The sequence below is a fragment of the Hevea brasiliensis genome, unplaced genomic scaffold (assembly GCF_030052815.1).
Source record: "Hevea brasiliensis isolate MT/VB/25A 57/8 unplaced genomic scaffold, ASM3005281v1 Scaf309, whole genome shotgun sequence".
In the NCBI taxonomy this organism is placed as follows: Eukaryota; Viridiplantae; Streptophyta; class Magnoliopsida; order Malpighiales; family Euphorbiaceae; genus Hevea; species Hevea brasiliensis.
In genome coordinates, this window is record NW_026614817.1 from 92756 (window position 1) to 100727 (window position 7972).

The following is a 7972-nucleotide window of genomic DNA, read 5'->3' on the forward strand; positions in this document are numbered from 1 at the left end:
TGTAGAAATATAATATAGCTAGACAAAAACGCTAATTATGCATTACATTGCTTAATCTAAAATAGAAATAACTAACCAAGATTACAGCACTCATACTCTAATTAACCTTCATAAACTGGCAAAACAACTAAAATTGGAAAATTATAAATGTAGTTCCAGGTCCAACATTGTACTATGACTTGCAATTGCACCATCCCCATTCTCCCCTTTGCTGCAACTGTCCCCAACCTTAAAACCAGAGTTCTCCATCGTGCCTAAAAGACCAAAGCTGCACTATGTCATTTTGTTTGAATTTCCCTAATGATCCCTGATGATTCCTTTCCAAGACTTTCTTCCAACTCGATGTCAACACATAGGTACTGCTACTTTTGAAATTCCACTGCCTTAGCAACATCTTAGACTCATCACCACAAGGTTCCATCAGTGTAATAGGTTTGTTCTCCTTCTGCTCCTTTAGCTTGCTCTTCTCATCTTCTGTAAAAAAACTGGAATCTCTTATCTGCTTAAAAGCGATTGAGAAACGATCATGGTGAGGATTTAAATCAGTAGCAAACAACTATTTCATTATCACCAACTTCACATCAGTGTCTCCTTTTGTTTGAATTTTATCCCGCCACTCATCAGGCATGTCAGGTGGTGTCTCGAAACCAAAATTTGCAAAACAGGTCCTGTTTGGTCTCTTCAGCAATTTCATTTTCTTCTATTCATCTTCAGCACTGTTATCGCTTCTACAACATTGTTTGCCACATACCTTTCTCTTTATTTCGTTTATGCTGCAAGAAGACTTCTCATGAAGAAAAAAAGACGAATGAGAAAGAGGTTTCTTGTCTTGGCATTATCCATGGCCCCTGCTTTTCTTAGGCACAGATGCTGCAAGTTAGTCCTCATGCTTGCTCATGGCTTCAGCTCTTACTTATTGCACAAAAGCAGTCTGAATACTTTCTTCCACTAACTTAATTACATCCACCATTCTATTGAAACACCCACCATCATCATTGGCATCAAGAACTCTGCACATCTTTATTTCTCTCTTCTCAAGCGAAAAAATATTTCTACACATTTCAACAAGCACATACCTATATATAGTTTATGACTTCAATTAATCCTTATTGTAGGAGGATTAGTTTAGGATAAATCCTTGTTGTAGTGGGTTTGAGCTAAATATATTCCATCTTTCTCATTATTGATAGGAAAAAAGTGTAATTAATGATACCCTAGTTAATGAATGGTTCAAGCGGCAATTTAACTCTCTTAAAATCCCTTCAAGATTGGTATTTGTTGATATCTTTCATTAATTTTCTTTGCATTAATTAATTATTTGTGATATCTTTCATCTGTTGACATCATTTATCTGTTGATATCTTTCATTACTTCATTTATAATAATCTTACTCTACTTCAAAATCTTGAATACGCTTGATAGGCTTGTGTCTAGCTCCCTTGCCAACGGCTGACATTAATTTTTTTATTATCTCTAATTTATTAATAGTTATTATTTTAGTTTATAACGTTAATTTTTAATATGTTTAATTTATTAGCAGTTACTTTAGTTTTATATTTAAAATTATGGGATTTTTTTATATAATTTATTAATGATAATTTAAATTTGATCATGATCATGTGTTTATTCTCAAAATTTAGTTTTCTAATTTTTAAATTATTGTATTATAAAAATTTTGATATCTATAAAATTTTTATATATTTTTTTGGCATTGAAAATTTTATATAATTTTTATCGTAAGTGTCATAATTATTTTTGAAATACAATGGAAATAAAGTATAGATAAGGTTATAGGCCTTAATGAGTTTTTAATAATTCATTCTAAAGAATTTAAATACAATTTAAATTTCCAAAAATAATTAAAAGAAAATATTTTATTGTGTATCTTTGATCACTTTATTTATTGTGAATAACATATATGATTCATTTGAAGTTTACCTTCCATTTATATCCGAGAGTTTCTTAATAGTGTAGCCATTCACAATGCTTTCTGTAAGATTTTGTCCATGACTTTAAAAAAGTAAATGGGCCAAAATCAATTCTTTTAATGTGGCCTAATATTAATTCATATTTATTTTAATTAAAAACAATTCTAATTATAATTGTACAAGGATTACTTGAGGGACGTACCAGAGTAAGTCCTTGTATGACCTTTTGATATATATATATATATATATATATATATATATATATATATATATATATATATATATATATATATCAAAAGGTCATACACGTTCTCTTTCATAAAGTGAAAGATATTGGGGTCATTTTAAAAAAGTCTTCCATCGCTAAGTTTTGTGAGTGAATCAAGAAGGGTTAAGAGGGATGAGAAAATAAAAGAGAATATGTGGATGAAGAAGAGAAATTGTGATTAAAAAGCTTGATTCATTCTATCAAGTTTTTATACATCTATGTAGGATTCAAATTAGGAAGATAATAATTCTAATTATACAATTGTAGTTGATTATAATCTATAATGTAGCCTCAAATACAACAACTAAAAGAGGAATAAATCAAGACAATCAATCAAGACAATATCTCAACACCCCCCTCAAGCTGGAGCATATATGTCATAGGCTGCAAGCTTGTTGCAAATCTATTCAATTTGAGCACCTCGAAGGGACTTAGTAAGGATGTCTACTAACTGATCATTCGAATTAACAAAACTGGCAGCGATGCATCTGATTCAATTTTCTGTCTAATAAAGTGACAATTTACCTCTATATGTTTAGTTCTTTCATAAAAGATTAGATTAAAGGCAATATGAAGAGCTACTTGATTGTCACATATTAACTTCATTTGCTTAACTTCTCCATATCTTAATTGTTGAAGAAGATGCTTTAACCAGATAAGTTCATAAGTAGTTAGGGCCATGGCTCGATATTCTGCTTCTACACTTGACCTGACAATTACATCTTGTTTCTTACTTTTCTAGGATATTAAATTCCCTCCAAGTAAGACACAGTATCCTGAAGTAGAATGTCTATCTGCAGGAGACCCTACCCAATCTGCATCAAAGTATCCAACAACTTGTGAGTGACCTTTGTCCTCATATAACAAACCTTGTGCTGGGGCTCTTTTAATTAAATTAAGAATGTGAATTAATGTGAATTACTACATCCCAATGACTACTACATGCTTAGAGAAATTGACTGGCAACACTTACAGCAAATGAAATGTATGGTCGTGTTATTGTAAGATAATTTAACTTTTTAATCAATTTTCGATATCTACTAAGATCTTCCAATTGCTCCCCCTGTCTAGGACAAGTTTGACATTTCGGTCCATAGGGGTATCTAGACATTTGCAGTCTAGCATTACTATCTCTTCCAGAATATCTAGAGCATATTTCAGTTGAGAAATAGCAATGCCTGTTTTGGACTGGGCTACCTCAATTCCTAGAATATACTTCAATCTCCCTAGATCTTTAGTCTGAACGTGGTCAAACAAATGTTGTTTGAGCTGAGACATTCCATCATGGTCATTACCTATTATGACAACGTCATCAACATATACTACAAGAAGAATACTTTTACCATGTTCATCATGACTAAAGAACACTGAATGAACAGTTTCACTTTGAGACATTCCAAACTATTGGACTACTACACTAAATCAACCAAACCATGCTCTTGGAGACTATTTTAATTCGTTTAATGACTGTAAAAGGCGACAAACCAGCCCAGACTCCCCTTAAGTAACAAAGTCTAGTGGTTGCTCCATATATACCTATTTAGCCAATTCACCATGTAAGAAGGCATTTTTAATGTCTAGCTGATGAAGATTCCAATGATTGATTGCTGCTAAAGAGATCAAGAGACAGACTGATGCAGTTGAAGAGCTTGGTTTCTTGCATTCCTTGATGAAAAGGAATTTGAAGGGGAATATTGATACAGATACAGCGTCGCAGGAGCATGGTGCAATGTGAGTTAAGGAAATAAAGTGGATTGGGAAGGCATGAAAGAATATTTGAGCTGTTGGGTTATTAGGGAATCTGTTAAAGCTGTTAGAAGAATTTATTAGATCTATTATCATAGTTATAAAGGAAGCCAATTAACAAGGGACACTTAGCAAGCATTCCAGGATGAAGGAGCATGCAAATATAAGCCAAACAAACTCTTTCTTCTATATGAGATGTATGAGATTATATTGGACAATTGTTGTATTTATGATATGTGATCAATAAAGTCTCTTTTCTATTAATTCTTTCTCTCCTAAGTGCCATCCTTCATTTCTCTTCTTATCTCTCCCTATTCTTTTATTTTGTTTTGGTTGATTATGTTTCACCTTTAAAAACCTTACTTAAAAAACCTTCTACTGTCCAAAACACAAGTTCAAGGTTTTTAAACCCTGAAAATCTCCCATTAATTTAAAAAACTTCATCCCGAATGAAAGGTTAAGGTATATGTAAATTTTAAAGAGAAAATCTTTTTAATCCACTAATTTGGTGGGTTAGAAGATGGTGATTTTTGGAGATTTTTAAAACCTCCAAAACCTTATTAAAAAATCTTCTACTCTTCCAAACACAAGTTTAGAGATTTTCTTAAGAATAATTGTTAAGCATGAGATGTTATAAATATGTAAATGGTTTGGTGGCCAATATTGGATGTACCTGAGGACATTAAAATTATTGGCATAATAACTGGCTCAATGGGATCAACTTAACTAATGCAAGATAAGTCAATAATTGATGTACCTGAGATTTTGAGCATTAGGGGCTAGGTAAAGGATTGAACCTCACATGAGATGTGATGGGCAAGGAGTTGCTCACTTATAGTTTATTGTAATTCCAATAACGGATGTACCTGAGGATGATCAATAGAATTATAAGAATTCAATCACCCATTAGAAATCCATCCAACTAGGATTTCTGTTTTCTACTTTGGAAGTGTAGGATTCGCTAAGTTAGTGGGAGGACTAATTTGATTAAAAGATCATAATCATTTTGGCTAATTACTTGATACATTTACTAATTAATCTGGTTATTTTCTACTGTTAATTTTATGATAATAATGAGCACAGAACAACCACCACCATCCAATATTCTTGCAAGTATACTTGATTGCAATAGGTTGACAGGACCTAATCTCTCTAATTGGCTAAGAAATTTGAAACTTGTCCTGAACTTTGAACATATAGGATATGTTCTAGATTCAAATGTTCCTGGTCCCTTACCTCCAGAGGCCACTCTAGAGGAACATGAAACTTTGGACAAGTGGAAGGAACATGATGTGAGAGCTAAGTGTTACATGTTTGTTTCCATGGGTAATGACTTACAGAAGCAGCATGAGAACATGCAGAGTGCGAGTGAGATCCTCCTTCACCTACAAGAGTTGTATGGTGAGCACAATAGGAATGCTAGGTATGAGATATCTAGGCAGCTGTTCTGCATGAGGATGTCTGAGGGACAGAATGTTCGGGATCATGTCCACAAGATGATTTGGCTGATTGAGCAGTTGGAACATCTTGACTTCAACATGAATTTCCAACTACAGACGGATTTGATCCTTCAGTCCCTTCCTGAGTCTTTTGGGAATTTTGTGACAAATTTCCATATGACTAAACAGGAATGCACCTTAGCTGGTTTACTCAACATGCTGGTTATTGCCCAAAAGAATATGCTGGGCAATAAAGGAAAAGAGGTAGCTTTGATTGCATCTGCTTCTGCTAGAAAGTCCAACAAGAAGAAGGGCAATAAGAAAAAGAAACCTCAGATTCCTGGTCCTTCTAAGAAAATAGCTAAACAGAAAGGGAAGACTAAAGCTGATGGAGGCAAAGGAAAGTATTTCCACTGCCAGAAGGATGGGCACTAGAAAAGGAACTGCCCAGAGTATCTTACTTGTTTGAAGGACAAGAAGGATACACCTTCAGAAGGTATGTCCATATCTTGTTATTTAGATTCGATGATACGCATAGTTCATCTACACTTGGGCTTTAGATATCGTGCCGCTCACATTTCTAATGATATGCAGGAACTAGCAAATAGTAGCAACTTGCGTTCTCAAGATATTAGAGTCCGGATTGGCAATGGTTCAACTGTTAAAGCTTTAGCCATAAGATCTAAATCTTTTTACATGTTTGGACATGTTTTGTGTTTGGATAATATTTTATATGTACCTGATGCTTTTAAGAACATCATTTCTATATCTAGTTTGACTAGAAATGGCTATGAATTTCAATTCACAGATGATGTTTGCAATATTTATTTTGAAAATAAATATATTGTTTCGGGTTATATGAATGAAAGTCTTTATTATTTAGATAATAATGACAAACACAAAATGAATGCAAGTGATCTAAATGAATGCAATGCCATGGTGAAAACCAACTCAAGTTCAAAACATATTTGGCACTTAAGGTTATGTCATGCTACAGAAGATAGGATTGCAAAACTAGAGAAAATGGGGATTCTATCCTCATTGGCCTCTAAGCCTACTCCAACTTGTGAATCTTGCCTTCAGGGCAAAATGACTAGATCACCCTTTGTTGGATAAGGGCTAAGGGCTGAAAATATTTTGGAGCTAATACATAGTGATTTATGTGGTCCATTTAAGGAAATGGCTAGAGGCAATTTTCATTACTTTATTACCTTTACTGATGATAAATCAAGATTTGGGTATTTGTATTTGATGAAATATAAACATGAATCTTTTGAAAAGTTCAAAGAATTTAAATCTGAAGTAGAAAATCCAACATGAAAGAGTATTAAAGGTCTTCGATCATATCGTGGAGGTGAATATTTGAGTACTGAATTTGATGAATATTTGAGAAAGCCTGGCATTGTTTCCCAGCTGACTCTTTTGAAAGGTAGATTTGTTGGATATCTAAAAGACAGTTTTGGATATTATTTCTATCTTCCACAATCACAAAGAGTTGTGATTAGTAGAGATGCAATTTTCTTGGAAAAAGAATTTATTCAAGAAGGTGGCAAAGGAAGGAATATAGAATTGGAATTAGAGAATTCCACAAATAACCAACAACCTATACCCATGGATGTTGATCCAGTGGGAGAGCCTATGTCTGTAGATAATACATCTACGACACCGGTTCTTCGTAAATCTAGTAGAATATCTCATCCACCAGAGAGATATGGGTTTCTTCCTGAGAATGAACAAGAGTTATTCGATCATGAAGAAGTTGATCATAGAGATGATCCTACTAGTTATGAAAAAGCTATATCATTTATAGATTCTTCAAAATGGCTAGAAGCTATGAAATCTAAAATGGATTCCATGCATAAGAACCAAGTTTGAGATCTTGTGACACCCCTTACCCGTCTACAGTGTAGCCGAGCAAGATATGCCACGCAGTATACCGGAACACTCTATTTTAATTCAATCATTTTTATTCTTCCTAATTTATTTTTTTTCATAGTTATGAAGTATAGTTTGTGAAATATCATTCATTTAAGTCATTTATTGAAATTATAATTTATTTGAGATTCCGCAAATTTTATTGAAAATCCGGCAGAGTGCCGGCTAAAAATGGATAAAGCAGTTCTTCGGAACCTGTGAAAAACACTTCCAATAATTTCCAATCATTCTCAAACTCCATTTGTATCACATCAATTTGCAACAATTTCTTAACAATTCTTCCATTTGTCATTCATTCATTTCACATCATCATCAGGCTCAAATCATAAATAAATTCTCATATGTTATTTATAAGCACAATTTACAAATACTTACATTAATATAAAATTATATTACATAGGTTTCAAATATACATGATAAAAAAAAAGTTTAATTACAAAACTTACAAAAATCACAAAATACAAAATGGGACCTAGTGCCCTACCAATGCACTGTAGCTTATGAGGTGACACGGACACTATGCAGAACTATGAACGGCCTTACCCAATCTGTGGTCTACTGGGCCCTCTGTCCAAATCTTCAATTTGTGAGGCGCTAAGCATAAAGCTCAGTGGTGCCAATAATATAAGAAAATATAATATGCAAATAAAAGTAAT

The 7972-nt window shown here is 33.3% G+C and overlaps 1 pseudogene; it reads right to left on the minus strand.

Moving 5' to 3' along the window:
* Positions 1-229: 229 nt before the first annotated feature.
* LOC131177008 (B3 domain-containing protein At2g31420-like) lies at positions 230-3591 on the minus strand (annotated as a pseudogene).
* Between the last annotated feature and the right edge of the window lie 4381 nt (positions 3592-7972).